Source organism: Drosophila takahashii, chromosome 2L (assembly GCF_030179915.1).
Source record: "Drosophila takahashii strain IR98-3 E-12201 chromosome 2L, DtakHiC1v2, whole genome shotgun sequence".
NCBI classification, from domain to species: Eukaryota; Metazoa; Arthropoda; class Insecta; order Diptera; family Drosophilidae; genus Drosophila; species Drosophila takahashii.
In genome coordinates this window covers 23,724,286-23,746,959 of record NC_091678.1, presented here as the reverse complement: position 1 = coordinate 23,746,959, position 22,674 = coordinate 23,724,286, and the positions used below count along the sequence as shown (strand labels likewise).

At 38.2% G+C, this 22,674-nt stretch overlaps 1 protein-coding gene across 4 annotated transcripts in view; it reads right to left on the bottom strand.

Annotated features, from left to right (window-relative positions):
- The window catches only part of LOC108064141 (uncharacterized), a 76,807-nt gene that overhangs the window by 22,595 nt on the left and 31,538 nt on the right, over positions 1-22,674 (bottom strand). For 2 of the 4 annotated variants that reach the window (XR_011418968.1, XR_011418970.1), the window contains exon 1: positions 1,623-1,763. The exons of the other annotated variants lie outside the window; for them this stretch is intronic. The gene's annotated coding sequence lies outside the window, so the exon portion shown is untranslated. Of the gene's footprint in view, positions 1-1,622; positions 1,764-22,674 lie in introns of those variants that run through there. 4 annotated transcript variants of the gene reach the window in all.

Here is a 22,674-nt window from a genome sequence, read left to right as displayed (position 1 = left end):
CCGTTTACACAGGACTCGCTTTGCAATTCTCAGCATTCACTTGAACAAAAAGTTTCAGTAGTAAAAATTCCAGCAGTCAGATCAAAATTAAAAAATTTAATTGGTAATATATTCTGATAATAAACTATTAAATGGTTTAAGATCTTCCAAAAATCTTCCAAAATCTTCCAATATTTGAATATTTGGACTTCTTTAGTCACCTTTTATTTATTATCTCCATATATTACAAAATTCAATCTAAATTCCTATTTTTTGGTAGTGTACAGCTCTCCGGTTTTTTCTTTGCCACCCTCCTCCTTTGTGCTAATCAGCGCAAATACCCAAAATACAAAAGCCAAATCGAAAGTAAAAGCAGAAATCAGTGAAAGAATGAAAGAAAGGAAACTCCTCAAAAGAGCTTCAAGCTCAGACAACCTTCTAACCGCCGCCCATTTTATCGCCCTCCCCCCGAAGCCAAAAAGACGTCAATCAAGAAGGGAAAAAAATTTGATATGCCTTCTGGGTTTTGTGTTGATTTTTTCGTGGGGTTTTTGGGATTATTGATTTGTTCTCTGCTGTGCCTGTAAACTGATATTTGGCATTTGAAATGCGAACAATTCTGTCTTTTCGTTTTTTTTTTTTGTGTCATTCGGCTGGGGAAGTTTTCCTGTGATATATGATAAACTCCTGGCGGCAGCAGTCTGCGGCTGGATTAGCCGCTCAACGATTTAAGTGATTGTATATCTTACAGATATACGATTTCGTTGAACAAGTGGCGAGATTTAATAGCTCGGGCCAAAAGCTAGAAAGTGGCACACTCTCAGGTGAACCCGGGGATTCGAGAATCGGTGGTCTGAAATCAGAAATCCCCCATCTTCGTGCCACAAGTTTGTCCTTACAGTTTAAAGTGATTTGTGGCGCTCGAAGTGGCTAAGAAAGTTTCCTTCTCCCTTTCTATCTGTCGCTGTGTGTCTCACTTTATTTCGCTTGGCTGGAGGTTTTTATGGCTCTTCAGTTGGCAGTTTTAGCCGAGAAGGGGCTCAACTTCTCTGGAATCTAGTAGCAATTGTGGAATTACACTTTGATTAACAAATGCTAATGTTGTTCCTATGTTTCTTTGTTTAGATGGAGTTTGATTTGCCAGCCTCACTTGATTTTATTGAATGCAATTGTTCGGAAACTTTTGTGGATGAAGTTTTTTTTTTCTGCCATTGAAGGCTATTGATTTATCAGTGACAGGATTTTAAAACCAAGTAGAATAGCAGTCTTGATATTAAGATTTTCCTTAAAAATTCTAGTAAATTAAAAAAAATTTTAAATTACTTCTCTCATTTTCATTATTATCAACTGAAAGGAAAAGGTCAAGCTCCGGCGATTTTCATTATCAAATACTTATTTACCCTTTTCCGTCGGCTTCCCATATATTTAGCTTAATTTCAATTTGAATATTCCTCTGTTTGGATAACATTCCCAATGACCTTTTACACAACTTGTGCCCGCTGCTGTCAGTAATTAAAATCTGTCCAAAGCCTTGCAATTAAACCCCAAAAATAAAACCAATTGCTAACCCCTCGACACACAAAAAAGAAAGAAAAAACAAAAAATACATATTACAATGTATATAAACTGGGTATAATACCAACCTTGAGCCTTGAGTGTGGAAGGATCTGGCCTGCTTAGTGAGGACAAGAAGGAGCCAGGAGCACGGCACACAAAGCAATTAGCAGAAAGGGACGCACGAAAGGACGAAGGGTTCCAGCAGCAGAAGTGAAACGGACTTGTCTGTAAAAAGAGAGCAAGGTAAAATATTTGCATTAGCTGGGGGGGAATAAATAAATAAAATGTACAGATGTGACCAAAATAATAGCCTTGGGCATAACATTGTTTTGCAATAAATATTTATACACAAATTTTATGTTTTTTCTACATAAAAAAAGAAATTAAAAATGAAAACGACTTAAATATTCTTTTTGGAAAATGCTTAAATATGCGTACTATTATTTTGATCACTGCTGTTCACACCGGGCAAAGAGCCTTGCTGTGCGAGACATGGAAATCCTTTTTTAATTTCCTTACGCGCCGCAATTGTAATTTGTATCTGAACTGTTTGGCCGGGCTAAATAAAGTTATAAAAGCATAAAGAGCGGCCCTAAACACGCTATGCGAGGAGGATATTGTTGAAAATCTGGAGTGCGTTTCTGTTGCACATAAAATTTCATTGATTACATTTGTTTGCCGCTTGCCAGTTGGGCGTTAAATGCCCTGGAGTGGGTATATTTTTCTTATTTTTTTCTCTCCAGCCAAGGAGCGGGTGTGTGTGTGTCTAGGATCGCTTCCTGTTTACACAGCCCAAGACCTAGGGTCCTGGCACACGCGAACCCAGGGTGCAAACACTCCAAATTCATGGCCAGGCCACGAGAAATACTTAACAAATAAAACGGCGGTAATATATCTTTGCGGCGGATGGGGGAAAATACCTAGAATTATGTGCGCCTAGAAATATTTAAAACGCTATTTATATGCTAATACCAGCGAACACACAAATTCAGGGAAATGGAAACGCCCCAAACTGCATTACAAATACCAAAAGCGAAATGCGAGGGCGGTGGTGCAATGGAATTTTCTGTTCTTTTTTTTTATTCCAGCCAAACCGAAAACAGTTTTCACTAAATCCTCATTAATTAGTAGCATTTAGGGCGGCATTTTTTTCCCCACCGCATTCGTTTGTGTGCAGCCACGCCCACCGCCCCCGCTTAACGAGCCAGCGATGCGGCAGCATTAAAGCTACTTAGCATTAGGACTGAAGCCAGGCCAGGTACAGTGGGCCCCAGGCCAAAGAAACGGGCCAGCCGGTCGGTCGGTAACAGGTGTTGAAAAGCAGCCAATGACATTACTCAGCACTTTGGGTGCCCGAAAAGAGCCCAATGATGCATGAAATGAACAGGTGTCTGCGTTATTCATTGGGATTACCCAAGCATAGGATATATTGAAGGGGGAGGGGGAGCCAACCAAAGTCTTTAAAGAACATAAATCAGTGAAGCCTAATTTTGGCCACAACAAAAAGTTCTTCTTAGCATGTAAAAGTTTTCCGAGTGTGTAGAAAATACATAAAGTTTGAAACCAGGAAATTGAAGCTAAGTGAGTGAACGAATTTTATATAAATTGAACCAATTAATTGGATATTGTGATGTTAGCGTGTGTATAAAGTATAATGAAGAAGAACTTTAAAGAGCACAGAGTGGAAATAAAATACTGCTTGGATTTCCATGAAATAATTATATTTCTACTCAAGATTTTCAACTTTATTGTTTTAACACAAAATTGTAAGTACTTTTTGTTTTTCCGTGTCAATATTGTTTCATATTGTTTTTTTCTGCGAAATAGAATTTTTGGCAATAAATCATTTATAACAAATTGCGCAAATTCTAACCCACTGTGCTGCCGCTCATTTTAGCAACACCCAAAAATGTAGGCAACACAAAAAATAAACACTCAAAGCTGGCGGCCAAAAAGAAAGGAGAATATTTCATATATATATCATCGGGGGAACTCTGCCCTTTATGCGACTACAGAACACTATACAGCAAAAAAAAAAAAAAAACATAAAAACAACGACAGCGACTAAGACAACACTACAAATACCATTGGACCGACGAACGACGAGGCATTTGCCTGCATTTAATAACGTTTAGTCTGTGTGAAAATAGAAAAAGAATATTTGGGTAGGAAAAAAAGGGGAAAAAGGAAAAGCGAACGGAGAACAAACAAAAACAGAGTATTTCAAATTGTATGGGAAAATCGGGGAAAAAGAGAAAATTCCTTCCCCATTTGCCGAGACACGGGACCGTGCAACGCATTAATTTCATTCACACTTTGAAAAAATATCTACGTACATATATTTAAGGCAAATATGCAATAACGGCGTGTTGGAAACAATAATATTTGTCTAGGAACCCGAACATCGAATGAAAAGAGGGAAACCGGGGAACAAAGAAGACCTACAAGCAACACATGATGACAATGCTGCATTCGTTGTTGGGCATTCTGGGGTTAAGGGCAATATGGACATAGACAAGAAGCACGCGCAGCATGGAAAAAAGTCAGAAAACCTAAAAACAAAAGATCCCTGGACGGTGTTGGTTTAACCATTGTGGGACAACAACTTGAGTGGATAGCAAAAATGGTGCCATAATAATAATTGCTTACATAGGGCAGTCACAATAAATTATCTTTCTTTAAAAGTAAAAGGTTTTTGCTGACTTCAAAAAGTTTAACCATTTTTTATAACAAATAAATCACCCTAAAAATATAAGCGCTATAAATATAAACTTTAGTTCTTCAAAGTATTTTGAACCATTTTATACACGAAAGACTAAAACATTTTCTACAATTTCCATTAAAATGTGAGTGAAAGAACGGCAATCCTTCTGAGGCCATTTGATGACCTTCCCCCCAACAAATCGCAGCCAAATGCCGAGAAATCCCCTTAGCACGCCCCGTTTTTTATGCCAGCAGATATTGAAAAGATCCAATGCCAATGCTGCAGAGCTGCCGAGAGCTGCAGCTGCAACTGCTGAATTCTGAACAAACAAAGGAGTGCGGAAGGGGCTTTGTGCATTTGTCTCGCGTTGCCTTGATCCCCAGACCCATTACATTAGGGAGCCATCCCCCATATACATACAGTAGCCACCAAAACGGGAGCACAGATCCCAGCCGAGCCAAACGAAAAAAAAGAAAACAAAAAACCCAACAAAAACGAGTCGTTTCACGGTGTTTGGGATTTTTCAATGTGTAAAACTACCTGTCGCTGGGCTGTGTGGTTGGGTTTGTGTTCGGTTTTGAGTTTGAGTTTGGGCTGTGTGTTCCATTCCATTCCAACTGCTGCCACTGAAACTTGCTGGATTTTGGCCTCGCGTTGAGCTGGGCAAAACTATCTTTTAACACGCACAACGCATTATACGAGCACCTTGCATGCACACGTTTATAGGACCAGGACGTGGTCGAAAGAGCGAAAGAGCGAGGAGACGAGGAGAGCCCAGTCAACGTATTTCCCGAGTGTTTTCTAGCCGCCGCCACCACCACCTGAATTTCATTCCTGCCATTTCCCCAACCGCCACCAAATATCCCCTCGATTTCCCCGTGTTTTCCGACTACCGCTTTCCACTTCTTGCTCTTCGCTGGCGACATTTGTCGGCTGCTCTTGCTCTGCTCTGCTGCCTCTGCATGGGTTTTCCCACTTCTTTCGGGATACCCTGGATAAGGGGTATTCTTGGTTACGAAGGAATTTTGTTAAAAAAAATGATAAACACAAAATTTGCATTTTAAATTTAGAATAATTCGAAAGTGAATGTAGTACAAAATTAAAAATGTGTTTGTAACGCCATTGCGTTTAAGACTTTTGGTTAATATTTTGTTTTAATTTAACCTTATTTTCCATTGCTTTATTACTTATAATCAAGTAGTTGAGTGTGACTGAAAAATATTTGTAAACCATTTTCAGAATACAAAAGCGTCTACGTAGCTTCGAAACTAACTTGCTTAGACTTTTTCTGTTCTTTTTTTTTAGCACGGAATGGTTCAGTTTGGTTTGGGCTTTGCTCGCATTTGCGTTGGCTTTTCTTTTCAGTTTTTATTTCTGTTAAGTGAAATGTGCAGGAGCTTCTACACACCGAACCGAAAACGGAGAAAACAGAGAAGCGCTGTGGAAAAAATATTCCGGCTGCAGCAATCGTCGTCGTTGCCTGGCTGTTCCTTAAATAAATTTAGCTTAGTTTTTGAATGGTTTTTGCACTTGAGAGGTTTATATTTTCCACTGCGCCCTTCTGTCTGAACTGAATGTGTGTGTGCGAGAGACATTCGAGAATTAGATTTGCATCAGTTGAGTTGGCGTAAATGCATTTCGGGGGCTATGGGGTAATCTCAGTGTGGCAGCAGCATATTTACGCCTCAACTCGTTCTCCTCAATTGCCGAGGCGTGTGGAAATACTTTCGCACTTTTTGAGTGATTCCTGAGACTTCCGAATCTTGCACCAAAAAAAATCGTTACTGTTTACTAAAATATGTAAACAAACAAAAAACCGAGATCAATCGATATGAGCATGGTAAATTTATTTTTGGTATTTACCAAGCAATACTGATATAACTGACACTAAATAATATAATTTTGAGGATTTCTCTCTCACGAAGATTCTCTGACTTGAAAGAAGAGAGCAAGATTAAGGGCAAAGACTAGCACTTTTTGCTATTATTAAATCGTCATTTAAATAAAAAATAGTTACTAAATTTATTTGCCATATATTATTTTAAGTAACTAAAACTACCAGTTAAATAAAAATAAATTTGTTTTAAAGTCTTTCACTACTTGAGGGATAACTGCAAAATATTTTTAGGGAATTTATGCCAAGATAGATTTATTTTTTCTTGTGCTTTTCAACTCTCAAGATTATTCTTGACTTTGAATTGCCCCAAAGTTTTCGCATACATTTAACGCATTACTTTTTCTAAGCATACAACTTTTCAAAGGGACTTTTTGGCAATCAAACTTTAAGTTGGCTCTTTAACCTGTTTATTACCCCGTCGAATGTGACTTTTCGCTCGCACGCTAAGATACATTTGTATCTGGATGTCTTTATACGGAACTGATAGTTGCAATGACAAATTGCCTAAGCAGCGGCAGCAGAAACTTCAAGCTCGGTGCCACAAAATGTTGCAATTTATGCAAAGAAATGCAGCAACCAAGTTGCCAGACCCGCCCCTTCGCCCATCTGTTTGGCTACTTTTTATGCTGCCGCAAACAATTCAGTTTGTATTTTTTTTTAAACTTTTTTTTCGCTTTCGCCGCTGTTGAATGTTGGCCATAAATTGTTGCACACAGTGCGTTTCGTTTGGTTTGGTTTCGTTTCGTTTTGCAGTTTGCAATTCGCAGTTTTGCAGCATATTTCAGTGAGATGCCCTTTGTTGCAGCTACAGGGCTTTCATTCCCCGTCGTTGTTTATGCTTTCCATTTTATACTCATACATAAATACATGTTGTGCAGTGTACATGCATAACTATGGTACATATGTACACGTGCTGCACGGCTGAAGTAATTCATAAACAGGCAACTTGGGTGGCACTCGCAATAACCGCCCCCAAGGGCAAAGAAATATATACGGAGAATAATTTTTGAAATCACAAGAGTCCTGATTTATAATGATTGAAAGTATAAATCTTTTCGGGCAGAATGCTGTCAAATATTATTTATCATTGAAGCCTTTTCGGCACAACTTATTCTTATGTTAATATCAGGGACCGTAAATAATTATTATTTGATATTTTTATTTTAAAAGGCCTACTGAGGTTTTTACAAGTTTTAGTCAACAATTTAACTGGTTTTTATGCACTTTATAGACATAACAGTTAATTTGCTTTCCAGATTTGTTGAAATGCATATACTTTGTGGACAAGAGTAAAAAGAACGTTATTTTTGACGTTTAAAACAAAATATCACAGTAGCCTTTTTAAAATAAAAATCTTATATAATGATTATTTACGGTCCCTGGTTAACATTGTTCATCGATCTTCAGTCTAAGTTAATTAAACTCGGATTCGAAGTATTTTTAAAGAGTTTTTTTTTTTAAGTTATCCTGCTATAATTTCTTGATAGGTGTGAACAAAATCCTTAAAAAACTATTGTTTCTAGTGTAGTGCCAAAGGACCTGCCCTGGGAGAAATGGAGGGATGGCGAAAACTATAGCCCACACCAATCTATAAAGAGAAAAACCCCGGCTTGGAGGCTTCGCATATTTCGTTCAATCCACACGAGAGAACCCCACGAAACTAACAACTCCCCGGAGAGTATTTATGCGGCTGGCTGGACGGGCAGACATATTTGTATTTTTTTCGTTGTTTGCACATTCAGCGTGCGTTAACTTTTCTGCAGCACTGTGCGAGTTTCTAGCAGCAGTTGCCAGCATTCCCATAGTCATCGTCATCGCCATCGTCAGTCAGGGGCAAATATTTCGCATCTTTTGTCTATCTTTTGTAATAAATTTTTGTTCCCCATCTCTTCATGGTCATGTAATTTGAGACGCAGAGCGCCGTGAGTGGAGTGTATATGTGTGTATGTCAGGTAACTGAAAGAAAACTTCTTTTCTAATGTTCATCGTACTCATCATAAGCCGCAATATGGCTGATAACCTTTTTGTGTACTCTGTCGAAAAATTGGGTATGCCGAATATTGCAAAGAATAAATATAAAAAGATTAGAGCCCTATTAAAAAATTTGTTTCTTGTTTTGTTTTTTCCAGGGACCGAAAATAACTGTTATTGTAAATTTTTCTTACCAAAAAAATCATGCACTTAGAAGAGTCCAAAAATTTTTTGAAATACACCATTATTTTTGTAAGCCATTGTAGTTTACACATCCGTAATGATTTTTATTTATTTGATTTTTATAATAAAAGTCAAAAATAACTGTTATTTGTTGATTTTTATGTATAACAGTTATTCTCTTGTCATTTTTGAAAAAATGAAATTATTAAAAAAAAACATGCTAACCGAGTTTTATATAACTTACAAAAAATCTTTAAAAAAAAGCCAACCGTGCATATTGTATAACTATATTTTTTTAAAATTTGTTTTACCCACAAATCGCCATAAATCAAGTTTGAGTTTTATTTTTGATCACGACGAATAACGGTTATTTGACAACTTTTATTATAAAACTCAAAAAATAACAGTTATTCTTTGACTTTTACTTTACAAATCAGAAAATAACTGTTAAAATGTGATTTTTAACATAAAACTCATAACAGTTAGGGTCCCTGGTTTTTTCACTAAAAATACTACTTTCAAATAAAGTTGTCCATTTTTTAGTTATACCTTAAAACTTGTAATTTTAGGGTATTTTCCAATCGAGGAAGCTTTCCAGTTTTCCTAGCCCATCATTTTCCGTGAGTCTTTTATTATTATTTGATGGTGGAACGTTGGCGGCGGCCTGTCAAACTCCATTTGCATTTGCCAAAACGTTGTCGAAAATTGTTTCTCTTCGGCTGGCGACTAAAAAAAAAAAATTGAAAATAGAAGAGAAAACGGATGGAGATGGCGTACTATAGTCATCCATCCATCTATTTGCCTAATATATCTTCATAGTCGCCAGTTTATGGCCTGCTTGGGCCGACTATAGCTATCTGCCGACGGAATCTGCCGCCCCTTGCCACTTTTCTTCCTTTTGGCCACCACCATTGGGATCACGGCTTCTTCTGTCATCGTCTGCCTGCCAAACGGTTGAGATTGTAATTTTTTCGTTTTCGAGCTTCCGTATACTAATGCGACGGCCTCGGAATCGGACTGTTGGGCCTCCTCCTCTCCTAACTCGACTGATTTCTGTCTGGACGGACTGCTTTGTTTGTGCTTCATATTTACGACTGGTCCAGTCGGCGGAGGATGGAATCTGCTACTGGGGCGACTAAGACACCGAGCGAAAAGTTTGTATAGAAATTAAAAAAGTAACTTGGAAAATGAGTTGTAATAAAAATGAATCATAAAAGAAAACAAAAGCTATAAGACAAAATTCTTTTGCAATTTAATTCCACAAAATTTTGTATTAATTCCAATATTTTTTCAACTGTTTTTGGGGGAGCACATATTCGCACATTCGTCGAGTATCTCATGCCATCATCTTTTAAACGACAGCGGCGGCAATTCCTCAAGTGTTTTGGCTGCCACTGCCGCTGGTCGCTCCACTTGAAAATTTGGCATCAAATGTCAGCGTCAGCCTTCGTCGTTTGCATTTGATTTTCACTAGTTCTCGGTTCCCAGTACCCAGTACCCATACCCTCTTCCCAGTTCCCAGTTCCCACCCTCGAGATGGGTCGTCTGTCCATCGGATTTAAATGAGTTTTTCAAATACTTGTGCACGTACGGACGGGCTGAATTTGAACAGTAGTCGGCGGCAACATCAACAACTTTCTTTTATTCCTTTATCTTCTGGCACGCACTGACATTTCCTCCACATAGCCCACCACTATTATGGGTTCTATTCAAACTTCAAGACCGAAAACCAGAACAGAAAACTCAACTCTAACTCCGGCTCTCAATTCAATTCATGCTCTGTCATTTTTAATGAATCACTTAATTGTCGTCCAAGTTGGGTGGACTTGAGTACTCGAGTGCTTGCCAGGGATCAAGGGGGATTCCAGAGTGGGAATAGAGGGAGGAAGCGACTTCACAGACTGCCAAAACAGTCGAGAAATCTGAGAAGCAAAGATGTTTCGCTTGAAATGAAGTCGCAACGATCCGAAAAGTGATGTTTTGATGAGGGATATTTTCTGGGTTGAAGAGATTTTCTGATCTGTTCGCTCTTTTGATGCCTGAAGTTGATTGAAAGGAGTTTGAAATGGAGATCTTTGAACACATGGTTCCAGTTTAGCTATCATTCTTTGCAGAAATCCGTTCAGTTTATAGTTCCTCTAATAATTCAGAGAACTGCATTTGCAGTCCGAACATAGAATTAAAGTTCCTTCGTATGGCTTAAATGAAATACGAAAAATGATCTCAACTGAAATTTCACTGAAAGCTACTATTACAACATTTTTTAGAAAAATCATTAATCAGTTAGTAAATAATACATATATTTTTAATCGCTTACTGCAAAGTGATTAAAATGACATTGGTAAGCTGTAAATAGTCGCGTTATTTGTAAAACATAAACGGAATCGTAAACTGCTGCCATGTTTTATTTCCATGACCAGAGCTACTCCTTCACAATCAACACCTTTTCAGCACTAAATGTACACTCAAGACCAACTCTATTAGGCCATAAAAATTCCGAAAAGCAACTCCACCAGAAACTGAATTCCCGAAAAATCCCATTCCCCGGGGAGAGGACATTGCAACTCCATCAAAACGGTTCGCACAACATGAAATTACTCATAAAAGTGCGACCCAAAAAAAAAAGAAACGAAGAAGAAACAAGTACGAGTATGTATACGAGTAGAAGTGAAGTGTCTCGTGGCTGTCGTTTGACGTCGACATCTCTCTGGGCCGCATCCTCCATTTGATGCCGGTGCTGGGGAGCTGAAAGTGTTTTTATCCATTTTTGGCATGGAGACTACTCTTTGGGACCTCGCCTCGTTGCCGGCGTCTTCTAACAAATTTATATTGTTTTCAACTTAATTTCGGGGCACAGTTATCATGGCCAAGTGTGTGCATCTTCATCAAGACAACTGGCTTCTCTAACGAGGCCTCACACATGCAAGTTCCATTGCACTCGAAAAATAAATTGCTTTAGTAAGTCAGAACATGGGCATGCCGCAAAAATCACATAATTATTCAGTCCGGCCTTAAATGTTGAATATACTCTTTTGATTCAGAAAATTCTTCTAAAATATTCCACTTTAAAACGTTTTATTTTCCCGACAATTAATGCAGCAATTTCGTATAATTTATCACCATATTTTTTCCGACTGTAAATCTCTTTAGAAAAACATAAACAAATGAAATGAGGCACGCAAATATATTTCAATCGAGCATGGAACGTAGAAACTCGCTGAGGTTTCGGTTTCCCTGGTCGCGACGGCATCTTCATCATTTTCCACGCATGATTCGGCATAAAATTTCGTTCACACCATTTAATTTTGGAGCACAGGGCGAGCGACAGTGGGAAAACACTCCGAATTTAGAAAAGAAATGGGAATGGGAGTGCTATATTGTTGACATTTTGGGCTCAACACTCGTGGCACACGCATCAGCAAATTGTGTGAATTATAGTCGGTTGTCGAGGAAGAAGGCTCCTCCTCGGTCCTCTGGTATTTATGGAGAACGAGATGGGATCGTAATAGAGAGGACATATGGGCATGACACTCATTCCGTAGAGGTCGGCCGCTAATTAAGTGCAGCCGAACATGACTTTTTATAACTCAGATTTATGTTGATTTTATGGCCGCCCAACTCAGAGGGGAACTCTTGGAACCTCTCTGGCTTCTGCTTGGCTTGAGATCAATCAGCGAGGCGATATATTTGATATGTAATTAAGACTAACGTAACTGTTTATATATCTCTGCCCCTTTGGCCCGTCGTCGCGACGGCGGTGCACATCTAAGGTTCGCATTTCGTTGTAATGCTATGAAATTTGATTGAGTTTTACTGCCTCTAATTCCACAACACTTGCATATGATTAAAGAATGCATTTCGGTGGGAACTCAGTGGGGCATGAAGGAAAAATCCAGAACTGTAGCCACAACTTTGCCGTGCAGTTTTGATTATGCCTACATCCATTTCTCTGTTTGCTCAACTTTCTTTCCTCTATGGTTTCCGATTTTTGTTGCCATTGGTTTTTTTAATTAGCACTATGTAGAAAAACTTTGGTAACCCCGCTGTCAAAAGTGACAGCCGAAAGTCCACACTTTCCATTAGTCTGTCAAAACTCGTGGGGAAAGTTCTTGACTATTTTATTAGCATAAAGCCAGAAATAAATGCATTTTTCAGCGACAAAAAAGGTTAATTATAAATGGAAAAGGTAAACACGTAAAATATATGAAAAATAATTTAAATTTGTGGAAATATTTACCCCAAAAAGATTTTATTAATTTTAAACATATTTTCGGCCATTTTTTTCTTTATTGTTTACACAATTCAAATGTTTACAGGTTTTACGCATGATGAACTTTAATTTAGTAAAGTTCAATATAGCCGTTTAAGAAAAAATTAAATTAGGCTAAATAATTTATGGGAAATGCTTTTTTCATGCAATATTACCTAATGTTTGCTTGGCAAACTTATTAGACATATTTAACACGGCTCTTTTGAAAAAAAAAATTTTTTTGCATAAATTAATGTGAGATTTGATTTAGAGAGAAGAAAAAATACTAAATTGATTATGCAAATGCTATGTTTTTAATATATGTATAGCAAGTGCTACACTTTATTTATGATTTCGAATTTCATTCGCATTATTTATGAATACATTAATATATTCATTCCGAGTAAATGTCTGCAATTTCACCCTCTGCCGAGCAATTTTGTTTTGATTCACCCATTCAATTTGTGAAGGCAAATGCAATAGCAAATGCTTAATTCGTTTCAGTTCACTCTGTCGCGCTTTAAGCGGCAAATTTAATTCCAATTTAATTCGAGCCTAATCCAAGGCGCCAGCCAAGAAAGAAGCATTTCCCAAGCATAATCCTCTGCTCTGCCCTACTTAGAATAATTTGAAAACTTTAAGCAGCAACTTTTTACCAGTGAATGCAGCTGTGACGCGATTGCCCCAAGGCAGGGGTACGTGGGTGGTAATCAGTGTTGCTAGGGAGCAAATAATATCCTGTGTACTTTAATAAATAGCTAAAACATTTAAGTTTTCTAGCAGGAATGTCCTTAGTTTATTATATGAAGCATTCATTTAAGGTAAACATACGGAAAATCATTTTAAAAATAGTATTTTGAAAAATATGAATGCTATTTCTATACTTTTCAAATATTACCTTAAAAATGTCTGAAAAAACTAATAAAATAATTTAAATTTGTAAAATATCACAAAGATACAAAGGTATTTTTCTAAATTCGCTAGAAAGTAGCTAAACTGGAACTACGGTTGGTAAGGAATGCTCTAGACCGTAATTGTATCTGGCCAAAGTTGTGGACACTGGGATGGATCATCTCGGGTCCGTGGGCCAGTTTATGCCTACGGTTATCACATCATTATTCAAGCATCAACTGCTGGTTTTTCTCTTTTCCTACGTTTTTTCTTCCTCCATTTTTCCTTCGTTTTTCAGGGGGCCTTTGTCAAAGCCAAAACTTAAGTTAAGCCACTTGAGCGACATTGTTGAAATCGGTAATTTGCCTGCCTCGTCCCTCGGTTCGATTCTATACTCGTCGTTCGCTCCCTCGTCGTGGCCATTAAAAACGCGATGAACGGCTGGCGAAGACGGCTAACGACTTGAAAATCCTTATTAATCACAGAGAGTCGTCGCGGGTCCGGTCTCCTCTTGCTCATGGCCATAAAAAGTCAATGCTGCCACTGATAAGCAAACGGGCGACATGGCCAACAGACGCAGCAGCAAAAGCAACAGTCGCCAAATAAAGCCAGGCAGACCAGATATCGGTTGCCTTCCCTTCCTCTGCCTCCTGCCTCCTTTTCCGCCACAACTCATTTTCAATTAATTAATCCAACAACATTCCAGCACTATTATCTTGGCGTATCTCAAATATTTCCTTTAATTACGCCAAGCGCAGAAAAAGACCAGGCAAAAGTGTTGCCCGCAACAACAAAAATCTGACACCTCGAACAATCAATACATCATCATAAGTGCGGCATGCAAAAAATAAGAAAGAAAAGCTGAAAAAAAATAAAGGAGTAAAGAAAAAATAAGTAACAGACACGCACACACAATTACAGGCACGATCCCAAGGACTGGGCCACTCCGTCTTCTCCTTCTAATGTGGAAAAAAAATTTATGCCATTCAAAATTAGCAAAGTGTTATCTAAACGCATAAATTACATGCACGTACAGTGGGAAAGTGGGTGGCGGAGGGGTTCTCTGGGTTGCATGCAAATTGCCAGCGAGCCTCCTCACATGCTTCCACAGGATATATACATACGTATATGGCATATGTGTGTGAGTGCGATAAGTTGGAAGACATTTTGCTGAAGAAGCTGCCACAGCAGCCAACTAGTTACTATGTAAACAGGAGAGGTCAGCCAAATAGTAGCACCTATATAGTGAGTAATAAATATTTGTGAAATTGCTATTCAAAAGATATTTTGATTGATTCGGAATAAATTATATTATCACATAAAAAATGTGCCATACAGCTATTTACCATAACATATTAAAATTAAAAAGAATTTTTAGTAAAAGCAATAAAACAATTTTTTAAAATTTCAATTTCTATAACTCTAGCAGCATCTGTAGGTTGGGCAGTGTTTGTGCGGCAATGCGGCATAAACGATGCCAACAACTGATTGTGACGTGAACTAAGCTCGTAATGAAAGCATATATACAAGTCGACCAGGATGGGCCAGAACTGAGCTGAACGGCATATAACCCAACTGAGCTGGACAGAGTAGGAGAAAAGAGAAGATACTTGGACGAGCAGAAAGATTGCCAATAGACCCGACTTTCATCCTCCTTCTCTCCCGGTCTCCTTGACCGAGATGACAACGTGGCCATGGCTTTGGCGTCGCTGGCGCTGCATTGGCCAATTGCCTGTCGCCGTCATGTGAAGAAGTGCTGCAGAACTCCAGCCAAGCCAAAGCACAGTGGTTCAAAGGCAAGGAAAAATGTGATTGAATATAAAATAAAAATCGGAAGTGCATCTTATCGTATTTCTTTCAAAAAAAATCAAAAACTTGTTGATCATAAAAAAAAGGTAAATTGAAATTTTATAATCAATAAATTATAATAGTCAATCTCTCATAAATAATAACCATTATTCCTAATTATTTTTCTTTATAAAAAACTTCTACCAAGTTAAGATTATTAAATTTTCACCTACATCAAATTAAACTTTAATATACCCCATTTTTACCACTGTGACCTACGCAACCGTGCTTGCAAAGCAATCTCCCAACGCAGCAGTAGTTCTCCAAAGACCGAAGCAAACCAAACCGAAATACCGCATGGACTCCATCGACTGGGACTCCCAGCTCTTGACTCGGACTGCGAAAAGCGATTCGGGATTCGCGACTCTTGCGATGGCACGACTTTGGCGAAATAAGATATAAGCACGACATAAATGGTACTTTATATCTGCAAGATATTATTTTTCCAAACATACACACAAGGTTTATGATTTTCTCTAGATATTTTGTCATCTTTATTATCAGAGCGCAGCAGAGAGGAAGTAAAGGAGTCGAAGGAGGAATACAGGTAATGGCATAAAGTAACCAAATAAGCGCAGAGCAGCTGAAGATGCGGCTAACCGGTGTCATGGGAAGAGGCCAATGCCAAGAAAATATAAATACTCGTACAAGTACAAGAGCAAGAACAAGGATGGCTGCGTGGAGAATTGGCCATTGAATGCCAGAAGCAGAAGCAGACCCCAGCTAGAGGGCCAGGTGAGTGTCAGGCCGAAAGGCAGGAAGCAACTGCAACACTTGACCAGCAGCCGTCTTGCGATTCTGTAGACGACACCACAATGGAAATGGCACTGACACTGCCAAAGCGAATAGGAATAAGAACGGGAACGGGAATGGGAATGGGAATAGGAGCAGTTGCGTACTTTACACTTGACCACTCCACTTTCAACCAGGTTTCAGCCGGCCCAGGTTACGGGCTACCCCATCTCCACGGTGCGTCATATTTACGGTTCGGTCCAACACATAAACAACATTATTTGCCACCCCATACCAACTCGGCCCTGTCATAAACTAGTTTCACACACATCTATATCTTTACACGCAGAGAGAAAAATATGACTGCCAAAAGGACTAACAATGTAAAAATGATTATATTATTTATAAATAATTAAAAAGTAAAGAAAAAATATTAATATTTGTTTTTAATAAACAATTGTTAGGGCTGAAATAAAATTAACTAAAAGGAAACTAAAAAGTTTCTAAAAACTATTTTAGTATTAATTCATATTGTTTCCAGCAAAATGATGATAGCATAGCTAAGAAAACTTTACAATTTCCTAGATAACTTCTTCCTGTGTACCCCTTTCCTCTGTGCACTTTGTCTTGGAACTATATTAATGCGTGAGCACACACAACTTGGCTACCAAGCTCAATTCCTCCGCCCCACGATACCCACTTCTTTGGAGGGTTTTCCTATACACATAGATATACGTGTATATATAACAAAAGGCGCCGTCCAGGGCATTGAGGCTTCGCTTCTTTGTTGTTGACTTAGGCCCACGCCAAGAGCCAGAAAGGCTTCTTCTTCCTAGAGTCCGAGCATAAAAAACCACAAAAACCAGAGCTGGCATATTGCCGCTATTGTCTTTTATAGTTTCCTGGAACATTTGCCGCTTGGGCTTCCATCTCGAGCCGCAGCAGCACCACCACCATGATACCACACCACCATGCCACCACCACCATTAGTGTGGTGCAATACTTGTGCCGGAGAGCTTTCCCTGCGGTTATTTCCACAGTGCCTCGTGTGTTATATGTCTTCGCGGTTGCCATCGGAACAGTTGGGCCCGAATCTATTGCCGTATTCTTTAAATATGATTTAAAACTTTACCGCAGACATTTGCCAACTGTAATGTGACCTAGTTAGGGGTGGACTGTGGGTCAAAATTGTATAGGAAAGTAATAAAAAAGTTTCCCAAGACAAAGAGAACATAACTTTGACAACTTATAAATCTTCAGAACTTTGTTAAACATAATACTTTATTAGCAAAAGATTATTTCAAAAATTTAAGTTTAATTTTAAACTTTTTAAATTAAAAACAAACATAGGGCCATGAAAGTGAATGATTCTAAAGATTCATTAAAAATTGTTTATGAATACATTTTTGGTTTATAACAAAAAGCTAATTCAATTAGCTTTGAGCTATAGCCCCAACCTAAGCATTTATTTTATTCGAAAAATTCCAATAAATTGAATGGTATATCAGCTTGACAGTTAGGTATATAAACTTCCCCCACATAAAAAATACCATCACGAACTGATTTAATTTCCTCAAAGTTCAACTCCCTAGCGACATTCACTTTTATTCAATTCCAATTCCGAAGAGATCTTTAGCCTAACCGATATATCCCGAGGTATTTTACGTTTTCTCTGTGTGAAAGTGTCGTCTCTCACTTTTATGCGAAAACAAAAATCAATAAAAACAAGACCAACTTGCAAGACAGCAGAATGAATAGCAGACGGACGAAGAATGTTTAGAGTTTTATGCGAATAGGCTAAAACTGATTTCCCATTAGAGCACAGTGGGCTTCCTCGCTTTTTTAGTAGCTTCATTCATCTGCAATCATAAACTGCACAATGGGGTGGCTCAGCTCAAGCTCAATCTGCTCGGGGAGCCTAGTTTAATGTGGCACATCAAAACTTAACGACAACACCTACTCCAGTTTGTTTTATGGCCCAAAATGAAACAAAAGACCGGCACGGATTTGCTAGCTAGCTGCTTCTGCTGATGCCCTGGAAACATGCCAAATGGCAAATATGGACGACAGCTCATAATTTTACACAATTGTTGCCCCCAAAACTTATGAAACATGCATGTCCGTCGCCTCCGTACAAAAAGAAAAAAAAGAAGAAAAAATTCAAAGCAACAAATTACGACAGCACCAAAAGGCACTTGAACCGCATAAGGCACACACACAAAACTAAACAAAAAAAAAAGACTGCTGCGGAAGACGAAGAGAAAATACTTGAGTATACTTGGTATCATTAAAAAAGCACAAACCCTAAAAACGGAAAAACCCGAAACCAAAACCCACGAATCTCACTCCTCAGTTGAGTAAACGCTGCAGCGGCGGCGTAACGAATTTTTATTTGGCTTTTTTCTGGCCAAAGAGCAGTTGCCGCCGTGGTCAAAAAAAAAAAGAGAGAAGAGAAAAACACAGGAGAAGAAAAGGCAGATAATACAGTTGATAATAATCCCCAGCAATGTAACTCAATCTCCGCTTCTAAGTCTCGGCCAATGCGATACGCAAGCGGGACAGGACACGATGTACGGGAGTACGGAGCACACAAAACGCTGAAGTGCACCAGAAAAAATAAAAGGGTAATGGTAAACTTATCTTAGAACGAATACCAGATGCTTTACAAGAAATAATTATCAACAAAATGGAAACATTAAGCAATCTGAAGTGATAAAAACAAGAATTAAATATTTACACAACCATTTTTATAAAAAAGTGTAATAAAAATATCGTAGATCCTCATTGATGGATCGGAAATCTGATAAATAATATAAAAATGACTCGAAAATCAGCATTACAATGGTTTTTTTGTATTCATATGCATTGATGGTTTTTATTTTTATTAAGAAAAATGTAGAATAAAAAATCTTTTCAAAAGAGTATCTAAAGCCTCCGTATTGAATACAAAGATATAACTGAAATCCCTGCAATGGCTAAAATAATGTGCATGAATGATGAAATGCAGCGAAGGCTGCCAAGAACCGGCGCTCAGCGAAGATGCAAGCGGTACAGGTATAAAAAAAAAACTACAAAAATAAAGAAAAGACAGGAGCGGAGCAAACGGGGGACTTTGACTGGCTTTTGGACAATGGTACGGCCTGCTATTAACGTCCAGCGCACACATGAAACAAGATATTTGTACCAGTACCCGATGAAGTATACTTCTTCGTGGCTCTTAAGTCGATGCTATTATTGCCTGCAAGACTTCGACTTGGACTTCTTTTTCGTCTTAAACTGGCACTGGGACTCTGACTTTGGTTGAGACTGAGGCAGAAGGCTGTTCCAAGACACCGGAACGGGTTTGTCAGTTTGACTTTGACTCCTCGCTGGCCGGCAAGTTTTCGTGATGCACTGAAGAAAAAAATGTTTTCTTTATGATACAATTCTTCTTTTTCCTTCTCATATATTTTGTCATGCTAATTTGGAAGTACCATAACTTTACTTTTAAAAGCTTTAATCTTAATGCATAATTTTAAAATTTATAATAAAAGGTTTTGCCAATTTAACAACCAGAAATAAATTTTAAAAAATGATGTCTCTATAAAGGGATTCAATCACGTCAGAAAAATATGAATATTTTGTGGCCTTAAGGCACCTTTACAAGTAATATCCGAGGAGAAAAAATGACTTTTATATCAAATTTTAGAAAAATATACCAAAAATTCCTCACTCAAGACGTAAATTATGTCAGTGTAATGATGGCACTCTCGGTGCTGCCTTCCCGCAGTTTCATTTCGGGCCTCTTTGCCTTTTTCCCCCAACTTATGTTCATCTCTGCCTTCGTTTTCGTTTCGTTACTGGTTCTTCTTGGCCATATAACAAAACGACACACGCTGCATGCGGTGAGGTCCATGGTGCGATACCGAGACCAAAAACTGAATACCGAGGACCCACAACCGGACAACCGGGGATCTGCGGACCGGTGTGAGTAATAGGCGGCGTTGCCGTTGTAGTAAATGAGCTTACCAGGTGATACCAAAACACAAAAGAAATTATAGTAATCAAATCATTTTTATGTTAAATTATGATCGACAGCAGGCAGGCGATGCGATGCGATGTGAAGCGGACCCTCTTCTGTGCCTGTGCCTGTATCCATTGTATCTTTAAGATACACAACTGCATGATGGGCCGTGCAGTCAGTCGTAGTGGGTTTTTAATGAAACTTTATACTAAATAGCAAATTGTTGTTGGCTCTTGTCTTTTGGCTTTATGTGATGTGTGTGGCGGTCGGCTGGTTGTTCAGTTGTTCGGTTGTTCGCTGGTGTTGCTGCAGCTCTAGCCATGGCTAATTATCTTTTGGATTGCAACAAGTTTATTAATGTTTATGTGCCGGTGTATAGAGAGCCCGGCTTCGTGGCTTAAATTTATTGTTGCCGTGCTTCATTGAGGCGCGGCGGCTGTGGCAGCGCGATTTTTAAAAGGTTTCAATGAACATTTATTATGATTGCAGGCCGGTTGGTCCCCGGGTCTCAGATCCCCAGTTCCATGTCCCTGGTCCCCCGATCTTCGGATTTTCCCTAGAGGCGAGCCTTTGGCTAATAATAAACATGTATACATACATAGTTGTTGTTGGCTAATATATCAACATTCTGGCCCGTAACAAAATAAATGCTCGTGTGTTCCCGATCTCTTTTGCACAAAGTCTGCACTTTGCCAGTGTTTATTCATTGTGCCAAATCCATAAATCATGGGAATTATGTTTATTCGACTGGGAACACCCAGCAAGTGGAGTTTCAGTTGCAGTGGCAGTTTTTCTTAATGAAAATGTTAAAATAAAAATCCACTGAGTGTGTGCAAAATAAATCAATGGAAATAATAGAGAAGAGGACACATGCACATAATCCGGATGCCGTTCTGAGTGCATTTTAATTAAATTTGGTTTATGTGTTCGTGATTTGGAGCGCGGCAAACATGAATAGGATTTTTTTTGATTCGTTCTCAGAGGAATTTTTTTTTAGATGACACATGCATGCAATTTCAACAGCAATCAGTCAATTAAATGCGAGCTTCAACGATTGCCATTCATGGTAAATGGGTTAAAATATCTTTGAGTTATTACTCTCGAAGAGAGTGTTGAATGTTGATTGCTAGTGCGAGAAACTTAATTGCATTTTAGAATCTTAAGTCTGAAGAGTTTGTTAAAAGAAAAAATACAATTATTTCATTAAATAAAATACCTTCAAGTGTGACTACAAAAATAATCTTAAAATCGTTATTTTTTCTTTTAGCATACACAAATTGGCTTTCAAATATATTCAAAATAAACTTTAAAGGAACAAAGCAAGCTAACTTAAAGTCGTTAGGCCGACTCATTTTCTTCTTTAAAACTTTTAATAAATAGTTCATTTTTAAATTTAATAATTCTGTCTAAGAAGATACATATTTTTCCAAGATGACTATGAAGAAAACAATTAAAAAGTCAAACCCTTCTAATTAAATATTGTTCGGTAATTTCACGACCATGCTTTTATCCCACAGCATAATAAATTAATTTGCCAAAATGGCTGATGAATTTCTCATAAAATAGAAAACAAACAAAACCTTGACATCCAATAGACTAGATCCATGTCGCATAAATTCTAAATTGATTTCCGCACACACGCAAACACTTTTGCCTTGAGGCTAGAGGCTGGAAAAATCCGTTCGAGCACTTACATCTGCAAATAGAGAGAGAAAATGGGAAACTTAATTAGTTAAATTCACAAACAAAGGCAAACACAAACAGAGGCAAACAGAGATGAATGAAAAAGAGACTCCAGAGCCAGTTAGCAGATGAAGACAAATAAAAGTGAAGTGGAGTCAAGTCGAGTCCAGTATCAGGTGGAAAAGTGAGGTAAACTGCAGATATCGGCTGGGGATAAGGACTAACTGAACCAAACCAGACCAAAGATGCCCAAGATACTCGGGTGTTGTGTGAATCCCCCAGAGAGTGGAGTGCAAAAGGATGCAAGCCGTCACGTAGTTGTTTGGCATGTGACGTCACACACACTATCGCACACACAATTGCAGACATTTTAATGGCTAATTAAATTGAAACAGAGCAATGCTTTTTCCACAGCCACCCAGGCATCTGCTTCCCATTTTATTTCTTTTTTCCCAACGACACAATTACAAATTGCCTTTCACAGCTGCAATAGTTTGTGCTTGGAAATGGTAAATGGCAAATGGTCTGGGATCTTGAAATAGTAAGGGGGCGCTAAAGATAATGAATCGAATGACAGGAATCCCAACTCATTAGGTAAAGAGATCAGGTGCAGTCGGAATTTTCATTTAATGCACATAAAAAAATTCCTTTGAAATGGAAATCAATTAATTAATTCTGTTAAAGTGATTTAAATTTAACTGAGCATTTAAAAATGTTATATTAATATTTGTAAGCTTTAGGCTAGTCATATTTTAGTTGAAATCTGGGCAAGGAGATATAGTTTTTCTGAATACTTAAAACCCAGCCTTGCTCATAAACTTAATCTTAAAACTCCTATAAAAGATCGATTGGTTTTTTATGATTAAATAGCACCTAGATTTCAAGAGCATTTGATTTTTTATTGTTAAACATAAATGCTATCTAAAATCTACTGCAAATAATTTTCAATTTGCTCAATATATTTTCGCCATGCCATT